This window comes from Chiloscyllium punctatum, chromosome 41 (genome assembly GCF_047496795.1).
Source record: "Chiloscyllium punctatum isolate Juve2018m chromosome 41, sChiPun1.3, whole genome shotgun sequence".
In the NCBI taxonomy this organism is placed as follows: domain Eukaryota; kingdom Metazoa; phylum Chordata; class Chondrichthyes; order Orectolobiformes; family Hemiscylliidae; genus Chiloscyllium; species Chiloscyllium punctatum.
Window position 1 is genome coordinate 66,762,197 of NC_092779.1, and position 23,476 is coordinate 66,785,672.

At 46.2% G+C, this 23,476-nt stretch overlaps 6 non-coding genes across 6 annotated transcripts; all 6 read right to left on the bottom strand.

Moving 5' to 3' along the window:
- Window positions 1-8,155: 8,155 nt before the first annotated feature.
- On the bottom strand, window positions 8,156-8,238 carry trnal-uaa (transfer RNA leucine (anticodon UAA)). Its single transcript has one exon. It is a non-coding gene; the product is annotated as a tRNA-Leu (tRNA).
- Window positions 8,239-10,901: 2,663 nt separating this feature from the next.
- Window positions 10,902-10,984, bottom strand: trnal-uaa (transfer RNA leucine (anticodon UAA)). The gene has a single exon. It is a non-coding gene; the product is annotated as a tRNA-Leu (tRNA).
- A 2,663-nt stretch (window positions 10,985-13,647) lies between these two features.
- trnal-uaa (transfer RNA leucine (anticodon UAA)) lies at window positions 13,648-13,730 on the bottom strand. The gene has a single exon. It is a non-coding gene; the product is annotated as a tRNA-Leu (tRNA).
- Window positions 13,731-16,393: 2,663 nt separating this feature from the next.
- trnal-uaa (transfer RNA leucine (anticodon UAA)) lies at window positions 16,394-16,476 on the bottom strand. Its single transcript has one exon. It is a non-coding gene; the product is annotated as a tRNA-Leu (tRNA).
- Window positions 16,477-19,139: 2,663 nt separating this feature from the next.
- On the bottom strand, window positions 19,140-19,222 carry trnal-uaa (transfer RNA leucine (anticodon UAA)). The gene has a single exon. It is a non-coding gene; the product is annotated as a tRNA-Leu (tRNA).
- A 2,663-nt stretch (window positions 19,223-21,885) lies between these two features.
- trnal-uaa (transfer RNA leucine (anticodon UAA)) lies at window positions 21,886-21,968 on the bottom strand. The gene has a single exon. It is a non-coding gene; the product is annotated as a tRNA-Leu (tRNA).
- Between the last annotated feature and the right edge of the window lie 1,508 nt (window positions 21,969-23,476).

Below are 23,476 nucleotides of genomic sequence, written 5' to 3' on the forward strand. Positions count from 1 at the left end.
AGCCAGCCACTAGCGCTGCCCATTTTCTTGCACTTCCAATTGTGCTCCTGCAAAACAACAGATGCAAAGTCACGTTAAAAGGGTTCCATGATCCCTCTCCGACTCGCACAGCTACTGGGATGTGCCCGGCTACAATGACAATTTCGCAGCAGATAATGATACCCATCAATCCAGACAAAAATCAATGGTAAGCTGAGTCGATCTTCTCAGACTCTTTTCAGCTCCAAATGCATCTGTGAGTGCGTGAGAACACACGATCGGTTATGATTTGGTCAAATTACCATGAGCTACTTGACATGACTGCAATTTCGATTCTTGCATTGATAAATGATTTCACCCATTGCTCGAAACAGGACAACTTTCACGTTTACACGGAACATGAAACACACCGGACTACAGGGAAAATGCACAAAGCAGAGCAGCCCGTGTTCCAAATCATAACGTGCAGCATAGTTTCAGTCACTGTGTCTGTCTTGCAGAATAAGAGTCCCAAAGAATGTTCTCCACCCTAAAACCGGAGGTAGCATTACAATCCGAGAACGACAGATCACATTGCGAGGATGCTCTGACCTCGGAGCCAATTCGAGATGCCACTTTCCTTGCCTTTTTGCCTTAACCGTGCAATTCGCTGCAGAGATGTTCACACCTGGATATGAGCCACATGGATACCAACTGAGTTGGAAACCTGTGTGGGAATCGAAAGGAAGCGACACAATAAAGTTTGATAAATTCCATGGTGCTTTTAAGAAATGCAGTCTCTGTTCACCTCAATCTAAAAGGCAGTTTCTGAACATAGTCAGAGAAGTCAAAAGGGAATTACCTCACCCCACCCCACTCTCCGGAAGAGGTGCTAACTGCCCGTGAGTGCTTTTTGTTCTCGATGTGAAGAGCTCTCACGCCTGAGTCACCTTCACGTCTCTGGTTGCTGAGCGAATCACAAAGAAGGAATTTCACTAGAGCTGCTACTGCCTCACTTCCCCACTCGCCCTCCCCGTTTACATTTTCCTGCTCGTCAGTGATTTAAAGAAATCCAAATGGATGCGATGTCATTCTGTAGCCTCTCTGTCGATTCCTCCGTCTCACTTCCAACGTGGCTTAGATCTCGGGGCGCACCTTAATACTAGCGACGCTGTGAAAGCATAGGTCCAGAGGTTCCTCTGAGAGTGTAATTTCTTTCATTGCTGTTGCTGATTGAATGAGCCACTTCCGTGCGAACTGCTCCAAAACATGATTCAGGACCTCTGGTGCCAACTCTCGTACGTTGAATAACGACAGACAGCTTCCAAATGAGGTCTTTCAGAGACGACTTTGGGGGTACATTTGACAGACAGACTAGTTCAGGAATCCGTGGTGCGCTGTGATACCAGAGCATCAGCTTCTTCCCTGTCTTTGAACCGGGCAAACCTGCGCAAGGAATGCAAATGCGGTGCTGCTTTTCATGGAAGGATCAGAAGGCGGGAACTACACTCTCAAACAGAATGGCATATGATCAGAACCAGGTTGGAGAAAAACTTGACAATGCTTTGCACAGTAATTAAATGGAGTTGCATTACATTTCACTACGAGAGCAGATTTGTTCAAGCACTGAAAGTTGAAGCCATTCTACTTTTCACCTTTCTGTTTCCAATCGCTCGTTGTTTAATGGGACTTGTTTAATTTTGGCTATGTGCTGAGCATGGACGAGATACACCGAAGTATCTGTTTCCACGCGGTGTGCCCTAATAACGTTGTGTTGCTTACACCGGCATTAAAGGATCACTCTTTAGCGGAGCTTGCCGTCGCAGTCTGCGGCACAATCATATAGCCTGTTCGACTGCTCACGGGAACGGTAGCATTGTGAATCGCTGCAGAAACGAACGACTTCCTTACTTTTGCTCCGACTGACCATACTCTGGGAAATTTTCCCAGATTCTCAGTTCAGGATTTTTGCAGCTGGAAGTTACCTCAGAAACCCTGTTAACTCGTAATTTATTGAGAGAATCGCAAAACGGAAAGCATTTAACACGGAACACAAACAAAACTGGCAAACCAAATGTATTTCCAGACACAGCGAGCATGAATGCTAAATGTGAGACAGTCCGGGGCATGAGCCATAAGGTAATCTCACAACTAACAACAGGGCAATTCCAAACTACTCTTTCAAACATACAGGAGCCTGAGTGCACCACCACTTCCCGGACAATGCTGAAAAGAGAGAAAGAAAGAACATAATAAGAATGGGCCATAAAAAGTGAATTTCACCAATCACAGTCTCGGCTAGATTACCTTTCCCTTCCGATGTCTCCAGGACGGAGATGAATAAAATGGGAGAAATTCAATAACATATGACATCGAAATTCATTGGAACGATTTTTTCATTGGCCAGAAAACCAAATAACGACGAGTCGAGTCACCGTAGTACTTTGTTTCACAACAGCGATGAAATAACAGTCTCCATTCGGTTCAATTAAAATTCAACTCGCCTGGAACGTAAAGCAACAGAAGAGCTGCGGGAGGCGAACACGATCATGACAGCACAGACGCTTCGCCAAATTCGGCACTTTCACACACCACAATTAATTGCCCGGGAAGCAAACCCATTTCGCTTCTGTTTTAAACAGAAACGCAGCAGGGGTCGAAACAGCATTTCAACCAGCTGCGCGATTGGAGAAGGTCAGCAGAAATGGCAGCGGTGGGATTCGAACCCACGCCTCTGTCAGAGACTGGAGCTAAAATCCAGCGCCTTAGACCGCTCGGCCACACTACCAGCCAGCCACAAGCGCTGCCCATTTTCTTGCACTTCCAATTGTGCTCCTGCAAAACAACAGATGCAAAGTCACGTTAAAAGGGTTCCATGATCCCTCTCCGACTCGCACAGCTGCTGGGATGTGCCCGGCTACAATGACAATTTCGCAGCAGATAATGATACCCATCAATCCAGACAAAAATCAATGGTAAGCTGAGTCGATCTTCTCAGACTCTTTTCAGCTCCAAATGCATCTGTGAGTGCGTGAGAACACACGATCGGTTATGATTTGGTCAAATTACCATGAGCTGCTTGACATGACTGCAATTTCGATTCTTGCATTGATAAATGATTTCACCCATTGCTCGAAACAGGACAACTTTCACGTTTACACGGAACATGAAACACACCGGACTACAGGGAAAATGCACAAAGCTGAGCAGCCCGTGTTCCAAATCATAACGTGCAGCATAGTTTCAGTCACTGTGTCTGTCTTGCAGAATAAGAGTCCCAAAGAATGTTCTCCACCCTAAAACCGGAGGTAGCATTACAATCCGAGAACGACAGATCACATTGCGAGGATGCTCTGATCTCGGAGCCAATTCGAGATGCCACTTTCCTTGCCTTTTTGCCTTAACCGTGCAATTCGCTGCAGAGATGTGCACACCTGGATATGAGCCACATGGATACCAACTGAGTTGGAAACCTGTGTGGGAATCGAAAGGAAGCGACACAATAAAGTTTGATAAATTCCATGGTGCTTTTAAGAAATGCAGTCTCTGTTCACCTCAATCTAAAAGGCAGTTTCTGAACATAGTCAGAGAAGTCAAAAGGGAATTACCTCACCCCACCCCACTCTCCGGAAGAGGTGCTAACTGCCCTTGAGTGCTTTTTGTTCTCGATGTGAAGAGCTCTCACGCCTGAGTCACCTTCACGTCTCTGGTTGCTGAGCCAATCACAAAGAAGGAATTTCACCAGAGCTGCTACTGCCTCACTTCCCCACTCGCCCTCCCCGTTTACATTTTCCTGCTCGTCAGTGATTTAAAGAAATCCAAATGGATGCGATGTCATTCTGTAGCCTCTCTGTCGATTCCTCCGTCTCACTTCCAACGTGGCTTAGATCTCGGGGCGCACCTTAATACTAGCGACGCTGTGAAAGCATAGGTCCAGAGGTTCCTCTGAGAGTGTAATTTCTTTCATTGCTGTTGCTGATTGAATGAGCCACTTCCGTGCGAACTGCTCCAAAACATGATTCAGGACCTCTGGTGCCAACTCTCGTACGTTGAATAACGACAGACAGCTTCCAAATGAGGTCTTTCAGAGACGACTTTGGGGGTACATTTGACAGACAGACTAGTTCAGGAATCCGTGGTGCGCTGTGATACCAGAGCATCAGCTTCTTCCCTGTCTTTGAACCGGGCAAACCTGCGCAAGGAATGCAAATGCGGTGCTGCTTTTCATGGAAGGATCAGAAGGCGGGAACTACACTCTCAAACAGAATGGCATATGATCAGAACCAGGTTGGAGAAAAACTTGACAATGCTTTGCACAGTAATTAAATGGAGTTGCATTACATTTCACTACGAGAGCAGATTTGTTCAAGCACTGAAAGTTGAAGCCATTCTACTTTTCACCTTTCTGTTTCCAATCGCTCGTTGTTTAATGGGACTTGTTTAATTTTGGCTATGTGCTGAGCATGGACGAGATACACCGAAGTATCTGTTTCCACGCGGTGTGCCCTAATAACGTTGTGTTGCTTACACCGGCATTAAAGGATCACTCTTTAGCGGAGCTTGCCGTCGCAGTCTGCGGCACAATCATATAGCCTGTTCGACTGCTCACGGGAACGGTAGCATTGTGAATCGCTGCAGAAACGAACGACTTCCTTACTTTTGCTCCGACTGACCATACTCTGGGAAATTTTCCCAGATTCTCAGTTCAGGATTTTTGCAGCTGGAAGTTACCTCAGAAACCCTGTTAACTCGTAATTTATTGAGAGAATCGCAAAACGGAAAGCATTTAACACGGAACACAAACAAAACTGGCAAACCAAATGTATTTCCAGACACAGCGAGCATGAATGCTAAATGTGAGACAGTCCGGGGCATGAGCCATAAGGTAATCTCACAACTAACAACAGGGCAATTCCAAACTACTCTTTCAAACATACAGGAGCCTGAGTGCACCACCACTTCCCGGACAATGCTGAAAAGAGAGAAAGAAAGAACATAATAAGAATGGGCCATAAAAAGTGAATTTCACCAATCACAGTCTCGGCTAGATTACCTTTCCCTTCCGATGTCTCCAGGACGGAGATGAATGAAATGGGAGAAATTCAATAACATATGACATCGAAATGCATTGGAACGATTTTTTCATTGGCCAGAAAACCAAATAACGACGAGTCGAGTCACCGTAGTACTTTGTTTCACAACAGCGATGAAATAACAGTCTCCATTCGGTTCAATTAAAATTCAACTCGCCTGGAACGTAAAGCAACAGAAGAGCTGCGGGAGGCGAACACGATCATGACAGCACAGACGCTTCGCCAAATTCGGCACTTTCACACACCACAATTAATTGCCCGGGAAGCAAACCCATTTCGCTTCTGTTTTAAACAGAAACGCAGCAGGGGTCGAAACAGCATTACAACCAGCTGCGCGATTGGAGAAGGTCAGCAGAAATAGCAGCGGTGGGATTCGAACCCACGCCTCTGTCAGAGACTGGAGCTAAAATCCAGCGCCTTAGACCGCTCGGCCACACTACCAGCCAGCCACAAGCGCTGCCCATTTTCTTGCACTTCCAATTGTGCTCCTGCAAAACAACAGATGCAAAGTCACGTTAAAAGGGTTCCATGATCCCTCTCCGACTCGCACAGCTGCTGGGATGTGCCCGGCTACAATGACAATTTCGCAGCAGATAATGATACCCATCAATCCAGACAAAAATCAATGGTAAGCTGAGTCGATCTTCTCAGACTCTTTTCAGCTCCAAATGCATCTGTGAGTGCGTGAGAACACACGATCGGTTATGATTTGGTCAAATTACCATGAGCTGCTTGACATGACTGCAATTTCGATTCTTGCATTGATAAATGATTTCACCCATTGCTCGAAACAGGACAACTTTCACGTTTACACGGAACATGAAACACACCGGACTACAGGGAAAATGCACAAAGCTGAGCAGCCCGTGTTCCAAATCATAACGTGCAGCATAGTTTCAGTCACTGTGTCTGTCTTGCAGAATAAGAGTCCCAAAGAATGTTCTCCACCCTAAAACCGGAGGTAGCATTACAATCCGAGAACGACAGATCACATTGCGAGGATGCTCTGACCTCGGAGCCAATTCGAGATGCCACTTTCCTTGCCTTTTTGCCTTAACCGTGCAATTCGCTGCAGAGATGTTCACACCTGGATATGAGCCACATGGATACCAACTGAGTTGGAAACCTGTGTGGGAATCGAAAGGAAGCGACACAATAAAGTTTGATTAATTCCATGGTGCTTTTAAGAAATGCAGTCTCTGTTCACCTCAATCTAAAAGGCAGTTTCTGAACATAGTCAGAGAAGTCAAAAGGGAATTACCTCACCCCACCCCACTCTCCGGAAGAGGTGCTAACTGCCCTTGAGTGCTTTTTGTTCTCGATGTGAAGAGCTCTCACGCCTGAGTCACCTTCACGTCTCTGGTTGCTGAGCCAATCACAAAGAAGGAATTTCACCAGAGCTGCTACTGCCTCACTTCCCCACTCGCCCTCCCCGTTTACATTTTCCTGCTCGTCAGTGATTTAAAGAAATCCAAATGGATGCGATGTCATTCTGTAGCCTCTCTGTCGATTCCTCCGTCTCACTTCCAACGTGGCTTAGATCTCGGGGCGCACCTTAATACTAGCGACGCTGTGAAAGCATAGGTCCAGAGGTTCCTCTGAGAGTGTAATTTCTTTCATTGCTGTTGCTGATTGAATGAGCCACTTCCGTGCGAACTGCTCCAAAACATGATTCAGGACCTCTGGTGCCAACTCTCGTACGTTGAATAACGACAGACAGCTTCCAAATGAGGTCTTTCAGAGACGACTTTGGGGGTACATTTGACAGACAGACTAGTTCAGGAATCCGTGGTGCGCTGTGATACCAGAGCATCAGCTTCTTCCCTGTCTTTGAACCGGGCAAACCTGCGCAAGGAATGCAAATGCGGTGCTGCTTTTCATGGAAGGATCAGAAGGCGGGAACTACACTCTCAAACAGAATGGCATATGATCAGAACCAGGTTGGAGAAAAACTTGACAATGCTTTGCACAGTAATTAAATGGAGTTGCATTACATTTCACTACGAGAGCAGATTTGTTCAAGCACTGAAAGTTGAAGCCATTCTACTTTTCACCTTTCTGTTTCCAATCGCTCGTTGTTTAATGGGACTTGTTTAATTTTGGCTATGTGCTGAGCATGGACGAGATACACCGAAGTATCTGTTTCCACGCGGTGTGCCCTAATAACGTTGTGTTGCTTACACCGGCATTAAAGGATCACTCTTTAGCGGAGCTTGCCGTCGCAGTCTGCGGCACAATCATATAGCCTGTTCGACTGCTCACGGGAACGGTAGCATTGTGAATCGCTGCAGAAACGAACGACTTCCTTACTTTTGCTCCGACTGACCATACTCTGGGAAATTTTCCCAGATTCTCAGTTCAGGATTTTTGCAGCTGGAAGTTACCTCAGAAACCCTGTTAACTCGTAATTTATTGAGAGAATCGCAAAACGGAAAGCATTTAACACGGAACACAAACAAAACTGGCAAACCAAATGTATTTCCAGACACAGCGAGCATGAATGCTAAATGTGAGACAGTCCGGGGCATGAGCCATAAGGTAATCTCACAACTAACAACAGGGCAATTCCAAACTACTCTTTCAAACATACAGGAGCCTGAGTGCACCACCACTTCCCGGACAATGCTGAAAAGAGAGAAAGAAAGAACATAATAAGAATGGGCCATAAAAAGTGAATTTCACCAATCACAGTCTCGGCTAGATTACCTTTCCCTTCCGAAGTCTCCAGGACGGAGATGAATGAAATGGGAGAAATTCAATAACATATGACATCGAAATTCATTGGAACGATTTTTTCATTGGCCAGAAAACCAAATAACGACGAGTCGAGTCACCGTAGTACTTTGTTTCACAACAGCGATGAAATAACAGTCTCCATTCGGTTCCATTAAAATTCAACTCGCCTGGAACGTAAAGCAACAGAAGAGCTGCGGGAGGCGAACACGATCATGACAGCACAGACGCTTCGCCAAATTCGGCACTTTCACACACCACAATTAATTGCCCGGGAAGCAAACCCATTTCGCTTCTGTTTTAAACAGAAACGCAGCAGGAGTCGAAACAGCATTTCAACCAGCTGCGCGATTGGAGAAGGTCAGCAGAAATGGCAGCGGTGGGATTCGAACCCACGCCTCTGTCAGAGACTGGAGCTTAAATCCAGCGCCTTAGACCGCTCGGCCACACTACCAGCCAGCCACTAGCGCTGCCCATTTTCTTGCACTTCCAATTGTGCTCCTGCAAAACAACAGATGCAAAGTCACGTTAAAAGGGTTCCATGATCCCTCTCCGACTCGCACAGCTGCTGGGATGTGCCCGGCTACAATGACAATTTCGCAGCAGATAATGATACCCATCAATCCAGACAAAAATCAATGGTAAGCTGAGTCGATCTTCTCAGACTCTTTTCAGCTCCAAATGCATCTGTGAGTGCGTGAGAACACACGATCGGTTATGATTTGGTCAAATTACCATGAGCTGCTTGACATGACTGCAATTTCGATTCTTGCATTGATAAATGATTTCACCCATTGCTCGAAACAGGACAACTTTCACGTTTACACGGAACATGAAACACACCGGACTACAGGGAAAATGCACAAAGCTGAGCAGCCCGTGTTCCAAATCATAACGTGCAGCATAGTTTCAGTCACTGTGTCTGTCTTGCAGAATAAGAGTCCCAAAGAATGTTCTCCACCCTAAAACCGGAGGTAGCATTACAATCCGAGAACGACAGATCACATTGCGAGGATGCTCTGACCTCGGAGCCAATTCGAGATGCCACTTTCCTTGCCTTTTTGCCTTAACCGTGCAATTCGCTGCAGAGATGTTCACACCTGGATATGAGCCACATGGATACCAACTGAGTTGGAAACCTGTGTGGGAATCGAAAGGAAGCGACACAATAAAGTTTGATAAATTCCATGGTGCTTTTAAGAAATGCAGTCTCTGTTCACCTCAATCTAAAAGGCAGTTTCTGAACATAGTCAGAGAAGTCAAAAGGGAATTACCTCACCCCACCCCACTCTCCGGAAGAGGTGCTAACTGCCCTTGAGTGCTTTTTGTTCTCGATGTGAAGAGCTCTCACGCCTGAGTCACCTTCACGTCTCTGGTTGCTGAGCGAATCACAAAGAAGGAATTTCACCAGAGCTGCTACTGCCTCACTTCCCCACTCGCCCTCCCCGTTTACATTTTCCTGCTCGTCAGTGATTTAAAGAAATCCAAATGGATGCGATGTCATTCTGTAGCCTCTCTGTCGATTCCTCCGTCTCACTTCCAACGTGGCTTAGATCTCGGGGCGCACCTTAATACTAGCGACGCTGTGAAAGCATAGGTCCAGAGGTTCCTCTGAGAGTGTAATTTCTTTCATTGCTGTTGCTGATTGAATGAGCCACTTCCGTGCGAACTGCTCCAAAACATGATTCAGGACCTCTGGTGCCAACTCTCGTACGTTGAATAACGACAGACAGCTTCCAAATGAGGTCTTTCAGAGACGACTTTGGGGGTACATTTGACAGACAGACTAGTTCAGGAATCCGTGGTGCGCTGTGATACCAGAGCATCAGCTTCTTCCCTGTCTTTGAACCGGGCAAACCTGCGCAAGGAATGCAAATGCGGTGCTGCTTTTCATGGAAGGATCAGAAGGCGGGAACTACACTCTCAAACAGAATGGCATATGATCAGAACCAGGTTGGAGAAAAACTTGACAATGCTTTGCACAGTAATTAAATGGAGTTGCATTACATTTCACTACGAGAGCAGATTTGTTCAAGCACTGAAAGTTGAAGCCATTCTACTTTTCACCTTTCTGTTTCCAATCGCTCGTTGTTTAATGGGACTTGTTTAATTTTGGCTATGTGCTGAGCATGGACGAGATACACCGAAGTATCTGTTTCCACGCGGTGTGCCCTAATAACGTTGTGTTGCTTACACCGGCATTAAAGGATCACTCTTTAGCGGAGCTTGCCGTCGCAGTCTGCGGCACAATCATATAGCCTGTTCGACTGCTCACGGGAACGGTAGCATTGTGAATCGCTGCAGAAACGAACGACTTCCTTACTTTTGCTCCGACTGACCATACTCTGGGAAATTTTCCCAGATTCTCAGTTCAGGATTTTTGCAGCTGGAAGTTACCTCAGAAACCCTGTTCAGTCGTAATTTATTGAGAGAATCGCAAAACGGAAAGCATTTAACACGGAACACAAACAAAACTGGCAAACCAAATGTATTTCCAGACACAGCGAGCATGAATGCTAAATGTGAGACAGTCCGGGGCATGAGCCATAAGGTAATCTCACAACTAACAACAGGGCAATTCCAAACTACTCTTTCAAACATACAGGAGCCTGAGTGCACCACCACTTCCCGGACAATGCTGAAAAGAGAGAAAGAAAGAACATAATAAGAATGGGCCATAAAAAGTGAATTTCACCAATCACAGTCTCGGCTAGATTACCTTTCCCTTCCGATGTCTCCAGGACGGAGATGAATGAAATGGGAGAAATTCAATAACATATGACATCGAAATTCATTGGAACGATTTTTTCATTGGCCAGAAAACCAAATAACGACGAGTCGAGTCACCGTAGTACTTTGTTTCACAACAGCGATGAAATAACAGTCTCCATTCGGTTCCATTAAAATTCAACTCGCCTGGAACGTAAAGCAACAGAAGAGCTGCGGGAGGCGAACACGATCATGACAGCACAGACGCTTCGCCAAATTCGGCACTTTCACACACCACAATTAATTGCCCGGGAAGCAAACCCATTTCGCTTCTGTTTTAAACAGAAACGCAGCAGGAGTCGAAACAGCATTTCAACCAGCTGCGCGATTGGAGAAGGTCAGCAGAAATGGCAGCGGTGGGATTCGAACCCACGCCTCTGTCAGAGACTGGAGCTTAAATCCAGCGCCTTAGACCGCTCGACCACACTACCAGCCAGCCACTAGCGCTGCCCATTTTCTTGCACTTCCAATTGTGCTCCTGCAAAACAACAGATGCAAAGTCACGTTAAAAGGGTTCCATGATCCCTCTCCGACTCGCACAGCTGCTGGGATGTGCCCGGCTACAATGACAATTTCGCAGCAGATAATGATACCCATCAATCCAGACAAAAATCAATGGTAAGCTGAGTCGATCTTCTCAGACTCTTTTCAGCTCCAAATGCATCTGTGAGTGCGTGAGAACACACGATCGGTTATGATTTGGTCAAATTACCATGAGCTGCTTGACATGACTGCAATTTCGATTCTTGCATTGATAAATGATTTCACCCATTGCTCGAAACAGGACAACTTTCACGTTTACACGGAACATGAAACACACCGGACTACAGGGAAAATGCACAAAGCTGAGCAGCCCGTGTTCCAAATCATAACGTGCAGCATAGTTTCAGTCACTGTGTCTGTCTTGCAGAATAAGAGTCCCAAAGAATGTTCTCCACCCTAAAACCGGAGGTAGCATTACAATCCGAGAACGACAGATCACATTGCGAGGATGCTCTGACCTCGGAGCCAATTCGAGATGCCACTTTCCTTGCCTTTTTGCCTTAACCGTGCAATTCGCTGCAGAGATGTTCACACCTGGATATGAGCCACATGGATACCAACTGAGTTGGAAACCTGTGTGGGAATCGAAAGGAAGCGACACAATAAAGTTTGATAAATTCCATGGTGCTTTTAAGAAATGCAGTCTCTGTTCACCTCAATCTAAAAGGCAGTTTCTGAACATAGTCAGAGAAGTCAAAAGGGAATTACCTCACCCCACCCCACTCTCCGGAAGAGGTGCTAACTGCCCTTGAGTGCTTTTTGTTCTCGATGTGAAGAGCTCTCACGCCTGAGTCACCTTCACGTCTCTGGTTGCTGAGCGAATCACAAAGAAGGAATTTCACCAGAGCTGCTACTGCCTCACTTCCCCACTCGCCCTCCCCGTTTACATTTTCCTGCTCGTCAGTGATTTAAAGAAATCCAAATGGATGCGATGTCATTCTGTAGCCTCTCTGTCGATTCCTCCGTCTCACTTCCAACGTGGCTTAGATCTCGGGGCGCACCTTAATACTAGCGACGCTGTGAAAGCATAGGTCCAGAGGTTCCTCTGAGAGTGTAATTTCTTTCATTGCTGTTGCTGATTGAATGAGCCACTTCCGTGCGAACTGCTCCAAAACATGATTCAGGACCTGTGGTGCCAACTCTCGTACGTTGAATAACGACAGACAGCTTCCAAATGAGGTCTTTCAGAGACGACTTTGGGGGTACATTTGACAGACAGACTAGTTCAGGAATCCGTGGTGCGCTGTGATACCAGAGCATCAGCTTCTTCCCTGTCTTTGAACCGGGCAAACCTGCGCAAGGAATGCAAATGCGGTGCTGCTTTTCATGGAAGGATCAGAAGGCGGGAACTACACTCTCAAACAGAATGGCATATGATCAGAACCAGGTTGGAGAAAAACTTGACAATGCTTTGCACAGTAATTAAATGGAGTTGCATTACATTTCACTACGAGAGCAGATTTGTTCAAGCACTGAAAGTTGAAGCCATTCTACTTTTCACCTTTCTGTTTCCAATCGCTCGTTGTTTAATGGGACTTGTTTAATTTTGGCTATGTGCTGAGCATGGACGAGATACACCGAAGTATCTGTTTCCACGCGGTGTGCCCTAATAACGTTGTGTTGCTTACACCGGCATTAAAGGATCACTCTTTAGCGGAGCTTGCCGTCGCAGTCTGCGGCACAATCATATAGCCTGTTCGACTGCTCACGGGAACGGTAGCATTGTGAATCGCTGCAGAAACGAACGACTTCCTTACTTTTGCTCCGACTGACCATACTCTGGGAAATTTTCCCAGATTCTCAGTTCAGGATTTTTGCAGCTGGAAGTTACCTCAGAAACCCTGTTCAGTCGTAATTTATTGAGAGAATCGCAAAACGGAAAGCATTTAACACGGAACACAAACAAAACTGGCAAACCAAATGTATTTCCAGACACAGCGAGCATGAATGCTAAATGTGAGACAGTCCGGGGCATGAGCCATAAGGTAATCTCACAACTAACAACAGGGCAATTCCAAACTACTCTTTCAAACATACAGGAGCCTGAGTGCACCACCACTTCCCGGACAATGCTGAAAAGAGAGAAAGAAAGAACATAATAAGAATGGGCCATAAAAAGTGAATTTCACCAATCACAGTCTCGGCTAGATTACCTTTCCCTTCCGATGTCTCCAGGACGGAGATGAATGAAATGGGAGAAATTCAATAACATATGACATCGAAATTCATTGGAACGATTTTTTCATTGGCCAGAAAACCAAATAACGACGAGTCGAGTCACCGTAGTACTTTGTTTCACAACAGCGATGAAATAACAGTCTCCATTCGGTTCCATTAAAATTCAACTCGCCTGGAACGTAAAGCAACAGAAGAGCTGCGGGAGGCGAACACGATCATGACAGCACAGACGCTTCGCCAAATTCGGCACTTTCACACACCACAATTAATTGCCCGGGAAGCAAACCCATTTCGCTTCTGTTTTAAACAGAAACGCAGCAGGAGTCGAAACAGCATTTCAACCAGCTGCGCGATTGGAGAAGGTCAGCAGAAATGGCAGCGGTGGGATTCGAACCCACGTCTCTGTCAGAGACTGGAGCTTAAATCCAGCGCCTTAGACCGCTCGGCCACACTACCAGCCAGCCACTAGCGCTGCCCATTTTCTTGCACTTCCAATTGTGCTCCTGCAAAACAACAGATGCAAAGTCACGTTAAAAGGGTTCCATGATCCCTCTCCGACTCGCACAGCTGCTGGGATGTGCCCGGCTACAATGACAATTTCGCAGCAGATAATGATACCCATCAATCCAGACAAAAATCAATGGTAAGCTGAGTCGATCTTCTCAGACTCTTTTCAGCTCCAAATGCATCTGTGAGTGCGTGAGAACACACGATCGGTTATGATTTGGTCAAATTACCATGAGCTGCTTGACATGACTGCAATTTCGATTCTTGCATTGATAAATGATTTCACCCATTGCTCGAAACAGGACAACTTTCACGTTTACACGGAACATGAAACACACCGGACTACAGGGAAAATGCACAAAGCTGAGCAGCCCGTGTTCCAAATCATAACGTGCAGCATAGTTTCAGTCACTGTGTCTGTCTTGCAGAATAAGAGTCCCAAAGAATGTTCTCCACCCTAAAACCGGAGGTAGCATTACAATCCGAGAACGACAGATCACATTGCGAGGATGCTCTGACCTCGGAGCCAATTCGAGATGCCACTTTCCTTGCCTTTTTGCCTTAACCGTGCAATTCGCTGCAGAGATGTTCACACCTGGATATGAGCCACATGGATACCAACTGAGTTGGAAACCTGTGTGGGAATCGAAAGGAAGCGACACAATAAAGTTTGATAAATTCCATGGTGCTTTTAAGAAATGCAGTCTCTGTTCACCTCAATCTAAAAGGCAGTTTCTGAACATAGTCAGAGAAGTCAAAAGGGAATTACCTCACCCCACCCCACTCTCCGGAAGAGGTGCTAACTGCCCTTGAGTGCTTTTTGTTCTCGATGTGAAGAGCTCTCACGCCTGAGTCACCTTCACGTCTCTGGTTGCTGAGCGAATCACAAAGAAGGAATTTCACCAGAGCTGCTACTGCCTCACTTCCCCACTCGCCCTCCCCGTTTACATTTTCCTGCTCGTCAGTGATTTAAAGAAATCCAAATGGATGCGATGTCATTCTGTAGCCTCTCTGTCGATTCCTCCGTCTCACTTCCAACGTGGCTTAGATCTCGGGGCGCACCTTAATACTAGCGACGCTGTGAAAGCATAGGTCCAGAGGTTCCTCTGAGAGTGTAATTTCTTTCATTGCTGTTGCTGATTGAATGAGCCACTTCCGTGCGAACTGCTCCAAAACATGATTCAGGACCTCTGGTGCCAACTCTCGTACGTTGAATAACGACAGACAGCTTCCAAATGAGGTCTTTCAGAGACGACTTTGGGGGTACATTTGACAGACAGACTAGTTCAGGAATCCGTGGTGCGCTGTGATACCAGAGCATCAGCTTCTTCCCTGTCTTTGAACCGGGCAAACCTGCGCAAGGAATGCAAATGCGGTGCTGCTTTTCATGGAAGGATCAGAAGGCGGGAACTACACTCTCAAACAGAATGGCATATGATCAGAACCAGGTTGGAGAAAAACTTGACAATGCTTTGCACAGTAATTAAATGGAGTTGCATTACATTTCACTACGAGAGCAGATTTGTTCAAGCACTGAAAGTTGAAGCCATTCTACTTTTCACCTTTCTGTTTCCAATCGCTCGTTGTTTAATGGGACTCGTTTAATTTTGGCTATGTGCTGAGCATGGACGAGATACACCGAAGTATCTGTTTCCACGCGGTGTGCCCTGATAACGTTGTGTTGCTTACACCGGCATTAAAGGATCACTCTTTAGCGGAGATTGCCGTCGCAGTCTGCGGCACAATCATATAGCCTGTTCGACTGCTCACGGGAACGGTAGCATTGTGAATCGCTGCAGAAACGAACGACTTCCTTACTTTTGCTCCGACTGACCATACTCTGGGAAATTTTCCCAGATTCTCAGTTGAGGATTTTTGCAGCTGGAAGTTACCTCAGAAACCCTGTTCAGTCGTAATTTATTGAGAGAATCGCAAAACGGAAAGCATTTAACACGGAACACAAACAAAACTGGCAAACCAAATGTATTTCCAGACACAGCGAGCATGAATGCTAAATGTGAGACAGTCCGGGGCATGAGCCATAAGGTAATCTCACAACTAACAACAGAGCAATTCCAAACTACTCTTTCAAACATACAGGAGCCTGAGTGCACCACCACTTCCCGGACAATGCTGAAAAGAGAGAAAGAAAGAACATAATAAGAATGGGCCATAAAAAGTGAATTTCACCAATCACAGTCTCGGCTAGATTACCTTTCCCTTCCGATGTCTCCAGGACGGAGATGAATGAAATGGGAGAAATTCAATAACATATGACATCGAAATTCATTGGAACGATTTTTTCATTGGCCAGAAAACCAAATAACGACGAGTCGAGTCACCGTAGTACTTTGTTTCACAACAGCGATGAAATAACAGTCTCCATTCGGTTCCATTAAAATTCAACTCGCCTGGAACGTAAAGCAACAGAAGAGCTGCGGGAGGCGAACACGATCATGACAGCACAGACGCTTCGCCAAATTCGGCACTTTCACACACCACAATTAATTGCCCGGGAAGCAAACCCATTTCGCTTCTGTTTTAAACAGAAACGCAGCAGGAGTCGAAACAGCATTTCAACCAGCTGCGCGATTGGAGAAGGTCAGCAGAAATGGCAGCGGTGGGATTCGAACCCACGCCTCTGTCAGAGACTGGAGCTTAAATCCAGCGCCTTAGACCGCTCGGCCACACTACCAGCCAGCCACCACTGCTGCCCATTTTCTTGCACTTCCAATTGTGCTCCTGCAAAACAACAGATGCAAAGTCACGTTAAAAGGGTTCCATGATCCCTCTCCGACTCGCACAGCTGCTGGGATGTGCCCGGCTACAATGACAATTTCGCAGCAGATAATGATACCCATCAATCCAGACAAAAATCAATGGTAAGCTGAGTCGATCTTCTCAGACTCTTTTCAGCTCCAAATGCATCTGTGAGTGCGTGAGAACACACGATCGGTTATGATTTGGTCAAATTACCATGAGCTGCTTGACATGACTGCAATTTCGATTCTTGCATTGATAAATGATTTCACCCATTGCTCGAAACAGGACAACTTTCACGTTTACACGGAACATGAAACACACCGGACTACAGGGAAAATGCACAAAGCTGAGCAGCCCGTGTTCCAAATCATAACGTGCAGCATAGTTTCAGTCACTGTGTCTGTCTTGCAGAATAAGAGTCCCAAAGAATGTTCTCCACCCTAAAACCGGAGGTAGCATTACAATCCGAGAACGACAGATCACATTGCGAGGATGCTCTGACCTCGGAGCCAATTCGAGATGCCACTTTCCTTGCCTTTTTGCCTTAACCGTGCAATTCGCTGCAGAGATGTTCACACCTGGATATGAGCCACATGGATACCAACTGAGTTGGAAACCTGTGTGGGAATCGAAAGGAAGCGACACAATAAAGTTTGATAAATTCCATGGTGCTTTTAAGAAATGCAGTCTCTGTTCACCTCAATCTAAAAGGCAGTTTCTGAACATAGTCAGAGAAGTCAAAAGGGAATTACCTCACCCCACCCCACTCTCCGGAAGAGGTGCTAACTGCCCTTGAGTGCTTTTTGTTCTCGATGTGAAGAGCTCTCACGCCTGAGTCACCTTCACGTCTCTGGTTGCTGAGCGAATCACAAAGAAGGAATTTCACCAGAGCTGCTACTGCCTCACTTCCCCACTCGCCCTCCCCGTTTACATTTTCCTGCTCGTCAGTGATTTAAAGAAATCCAAATGGATGCGATGTCATTCTGTAGCCTCTCTGTCGATTCCTCCGTCTCACTTCCAACGTGGCTTAGATCTCGGGGCGCACCTTAATACTAGCGACGCTGTGAAAGCATAGGTCCAGAGGTTCCTCTGAGAGTGTAATTTCTTTCATTGCTGTTGCTGATTGAATGAGCCACTTCCGTGCGAACTGCTCCAAAACATGATTCAGGACCTCTGGTGCCAACTCTCGTACGTTGAATAACGACAGACAGCTTCCAAATGAGGTCTTTCAGAGACGACTTTGGGGGTACATTTGACAGACAGACTAGTTCAGGAATCCGTGGTGCGCTGTGATACCAGAGCATCAGCTTCTTCCCTGTCTTTGAACCGGGCAAACCTGCGCAAGGAATGCAAATGCGGTGCTGCTTTTCATGGAAGGATCAGAAGGCGGGAACTACACTCTCAAACAGAATGGCATATGATCAGAACCAGGTTGGAGAAAAACTTGACAATGCTTTGCACAGTAATTAAATGGAGTTGCATTACATTTCACTACGAGAGCAGATTTGTTCAAGCACTGAAAGTTGAAGCCATTCTACTTTTCACCTTTCTGTTTCCAATCGCTCGTTGTTTAATGGGACTTGTTTAATTTTGGCTATGTGCTGAGCATGGACGAGATACACCGAAGTATCTGTTTCCACGCGGTGTGCCCTAATAACGTTGTGTTGCTTACACCGGCATTAAAGGATCACTCTTTAGCGGAGCTTGCCGTCGCAGTCTGCGGCACAATCATATAGCCTGTTCGACTGCTCACGGGAACGGTAGCATTGTGAATCGCTGCAGAAACGAACGACTTCCTTACTTTTGCTCCGACTGACCATACTCTGGGAAATTTTCCCAGATTCTCAGTTGAGGATTTTTGCAGCTGGAAGTTACCTCAGAAACCCTGTTCAGTCGTAATTTATTGAGAGAATCGCAAAACGGAAAGCATTTAACACGGAACACAAACAAAACTGGCAAACCAAATGTATTTCCAGACACAGCGAGCATGAATGCTAAATGTGAGACAGTCCGGGGCATGAGCCATAAGGTAATCTCACAACTAACAACAGGGCAATTCCAAACTACTCTTTCAAACATACAGGAGCCTGAGTGCACCACCACTTCCCGGACAATGCTGAAAAGAGAGAAAGAAAGAACATAATAAGAATGGGCCATAAAAAGTGAATTTCACCAATCACAGTCTCGGCTAGATTACCTTTCCCTTCCGATGTCTCCAGGACGGAGATGAATGAAATGGGAGAAATTCAATAACATATGACATCGAAATTCATTGGAACGATTTTTTCATTGGCCAGAAAACCAAATAACGACGAGTCGAGTCACCGTAGTACTTTGTTTCACAACAGCGATGAAATAACAGTCTCCATTCGGTTCCATTAAAATTCAACTCGCCTGGAACGTAAAGCAACAGAAGAGCTGCGGGAGGCGAACACGATCATGACAGCACAGACGCTTCGCCAAATTCGGCACTTTCACACACCACAATTAATTGCCCGGGAAGCAAACCCATTTCGCTTCTGTTTTAAACAGAAACGCAGCAGGAGTCGAAACAGCATTTCAACCAGCTGCGCGATTGGAGAAGGTCAGCAGAAATGGCAGCGGTGGGATTCGAACCCACGCCTCTGTCAGAGACTGGAGCTTAAATCCAGCGCCTTAGACCGCTCGGCCACACTACCAGGCAGCCACTAGCGCTGCCCATTTTCTTGCACTTCCAATTGTGCTCCTGCAAAACAACAGATGCAAAGTCACGTTAAAAGGGTTCCATGATCCCTCTCCGACTCGCACAGCTGCTGGGATGTGCCCGGCTACAATGACAATTTCGCAGCAGATAATGATACCCATCAATCCAGACAAAAATCAATGGTAAGCTGAGTCGATCTTCTCAGACTCTTTTCAGCTCCAAATGCATCTGTGAGTGCGTGAGAACACACGATCGGTTATGATTTGGTCAAATTACCATGAGCTGCTTGACATGACTGCAATTTCGATTCTTGCATTGATAAATGATTTCACCCATTGCTCGAAACAGGACAACTTTCACGTTTACACGGAACATGAAACACACCGGACTACAGGGAAAATGCACAAAGCTGAGCAGCCCGTGTTCCAAATCATAACGTGCAGCATAGTTTCAGTCACTGTGTCTGTCTTGCAGAATAAGAGTCCCAAAGAATGTTCTCCACCCTAAAACCGGAGGTAGCATTACAATCCGAGAACGACAGATCACATTGCGAGGATGCTCTGACCTCGGAGCCAATTCGAGATGCCACTTTCCTTGCCTTTTTGCCTTAACCGTGCAATTCGCTGCAGAGATGTTCACACCTGGATATGAGCCACATGGATACCAACTGAGTTGGAAACCTGTGAGGGAATCGAAAGGAAGCGACACAATAAAGTTTGATAAATTCCATGGTGCTTTTAAGAAATGCAGTCTCTGTTCACCTCAATCTAAAAGGCAGTTTCTGAACATAGTCAGAGAAGTCAAAAGGGAATTACCTCACCCCACCCCACTCTCCGGAAGAGGTGCTAACTGCCCTTGAGTGCTTTTTGTTCTCGATGTGAAGAGCTCTCACGCCTGAGTCACCTTCACGTCTCTGGTTGCTGAGCGAATCACAAAGAAGGAATTTCACCAGAGCTGCTACTGCCTCACTTCCCCACTCGCCCTCCCCGTTTACATTTTCCTGCTCGTCAGTGATTTAAAGAAATCCAAATGGATGCGATGTCATTCTGTAGCCTCTCTGTCGATTCCTCCGTCTCACTTCCAACGTGGCTTAGATCTCGGGGCGCACCTTAATACTAGCGACGCTGTGAAAGCATAGGTCCAGAGGTTCCTCTGAGAGTGTAATTTCTTTCATTGCTGTTGCTGATTGAATGAGCCACTTCCGTGCGAACTGCTCCAAAACATGATTCAGGACCTCTGGTGCCAACTCTCGTACGTTGAATAACGACAGACAGCTTCCAAATGAGGTCTTTCAGAGACGACTTTGGGGGTACATTTGACAGACAGACTAGTTCAGGAATCCGTGGTGCGCTGTGATACCAGAGCATCAGCTTCTTCCCTGTCTTTGAACCGGGCAAACCTGCGCAAGGAATGCAAATGCGGTGCTGCTTTTCATGGAAGGATCAGAAGGCGGGAACTACACTCTCAAACAGAATGGCATATGATCAGAACCAGGTTGGAGAAAAACTTGACAATGCTTTGCACAGTAATTAAATGGAGTTGCATTACATTTCACTACGAGAGCAGATTTGTTCAAGCACTGAAAGTTGAAGCCATTCTACTTTTCACCTTTCTGTTTCCAATCGCTCGTTGTTTAATGGGACTTGTTTAATTTTGGCTATGTGCTGAGCATGGACGAGATACACCGAAGTATCTGTTTCCACGCGGTGTGCCCTAATAACGTTGTGTTGCTTACACCGGCATTAAAGGATCACTCTTTAGCGGAGCTTGCCGTCGCAGTCTGCGGCACAATCATATAGCCTGTTCGACTGCTCACGGGAACGGTAGCATTGTGAATCGCTGCAGAAACGAACGACTTCCTTACTTTTGCTCCGACTGACCATACTCTGGGAAATTTTCCCAGATTCTCAGTTGAGGATTTTTGCAGCTGGAAGTTACCTCAGAAACCCTGTTCAGTCGTAATTTATTGAGAGAATCGCAAAACGGAAAGCATTTAACACGGAACACAAACAAAACTGGCAAACCAAATGTATTTCCAGACACAGCGAGCATGAATGCTAAATGTGAGACAGTCCGGGGCATGAGCCATAAGGTAATCTCACAACTAACAACAGGGCAATTCCAAACTACTCTTTCAAACATACAGGAGCCTGAGTGCACCACCACTTCCCGGACAATGCTGAAAAGAGAGAAAGAAAGAACATAATAAGAATGGGCCATAAAAAGTGAATTTCACCAATCACAGTCTCGGCTAGATTACCTTTCCCTTCCGATGTCTCCAGGACGGAGATGAATGAAATGGGAGAAATTCAATAACATATGATATCGAAATTCATTGGAACGATTTTTTCATTGGCCAGAAAACCAAATAACGACGAGTCGAGTCACCGTAGTACTTTGTTTCACAACAGCGATGAAATAACAGTCTCCATTCGGTTCCATTAAAATTCAACTCGCCTGGAACGTAAAGCAACAGAAGAGCTGCGGGAGGCGAACACGATCATGACAGCACAGACGCTTCGCCAAATTCGGCACTTTCACACACCACAATTAATTGCACGGGAAGCAAACCCATTTCGCTTCTGTTTTAAACAGAAACGCAGCAGGAGTCGAAACAGCATTTCAACCAGCTGCGCGATTGGAGAAGGTCAGCAGAAATGGCAGCGGTGGGATTCGAACCCACGCCTCTGTCAGAGACTGGAGCTTAAATCCAGCGCCTTAGACCGCTCGGCCAGACTACCAGCCAGCCACTAGCGCTGCCCATTTTCTTGCACTTCCAATTGTGCTCCTGCAAAACAACAGATGCAAAGTCACGTTAAAAGGGTTCCATGATCCCTCTCCGACTCGCACAGCTGCTGGGATGTGCCCGGCTACAATGACAATTTCGCAGCAGATAATGATACCCATCAATCCAGACAAAAATCAATGGTAAGCTGAGTCGATCTTCTCAGACTCTTTTCAGCTCCAAATGCATCTGTGAGTGCGTGAGAACACACGATCGGTTATGATTTGGTCAAATTACCATGAGCTGCTTGACATGACTGCAATTTCGATTCTTGCATTGATAAATGATTTCACCCATTGCTCGAAACAGGACAACTTTCACGTTTACACGGAACATGAAACACACCGGACTACAGGGAAAATGCACAAAGCTGAGCAGCCCGTGTTCCAAATCATAACGTGCAGCATAGTTTCAGTCACTGTGTCTGTCTTGCAGAATAAGAGTCCCAAAGAATGTTCTCCACCCTAAAACCGGAGGTAGCATTACAATCCGAGAACGACAGATCACATTGCGAGGATGCTCTGACCTCGGAGCCAATTCGAGATGCCACTTTCCTTGCCTTTTTGCCTTAACCGTGCAATTCGCTGCAGAGATGTTCACACCTGGATATGAGCCACATGGATACCAACTGAGTTGGAAACCTGTGTGGGAATCGAAAGGAAGCGACACAATAAAGTTTGATAAATTCCATGGTGCTTTTAAGAAATGCAGTCTCTGTTCACCTCAATCTAAAAGGCAGTTTCTGAACATAGTCAGAGAAGTCAAAAGGGAATTACCTCACCCCACCCCACTCTCCGGAAGAGGTGCTAACTGCCCTTGAGTGCTTTTTGTTCTCGATGTGAAGAGCTCTCACGCCTCAGTCACCTTCACGTCTCTGGTTGCTGAGCCAATCACAAAGAAGGAATTTCACCAGAGCTGCTACTGCCTCACTTCCCCACTCGCCCTCCCCGTTTACATTTTCCTGCTCGTCAGTGATTTAAAGAAATCCAAATGGATGCGATGTCATTCTGTAGCCTCTCTGTCGATTCCTCCGTCTCACTTCCAACGTGGCTTAGATCTCGGGGCGCACCTTAATACTAGCGACGCTGTGAAAGCATAGGTCCAGAGGTTCCTCTGAGAGTGTAATTTCTTTCATTGCTGTTGCTGATTGAATGAGCCACTTCCGTGCGAACTGCTCCAAAATATGATTCAGGACCTCTGGTGCCAACTCTCGTACGTTGAATAACGACAGACAGCTTCCAAATGAGGTCTTTCAGAGACGACTTTGGGGGTACATTTGACAGACAGACTAGTTCAGGAATCCGTGGTGCGCTGTGATACCAGAGCATCAGCTTCTTCCCTGTCTTTGAACCGGGCAAACCTGCGCAAGGAATGCAAATGCGGTGCTGCTTTTCATGGAAGGATCAGAAGGCGGGAACTACACTCTCAAACAGAATGGCATATGATCGGAACCAGGTTGGAGAA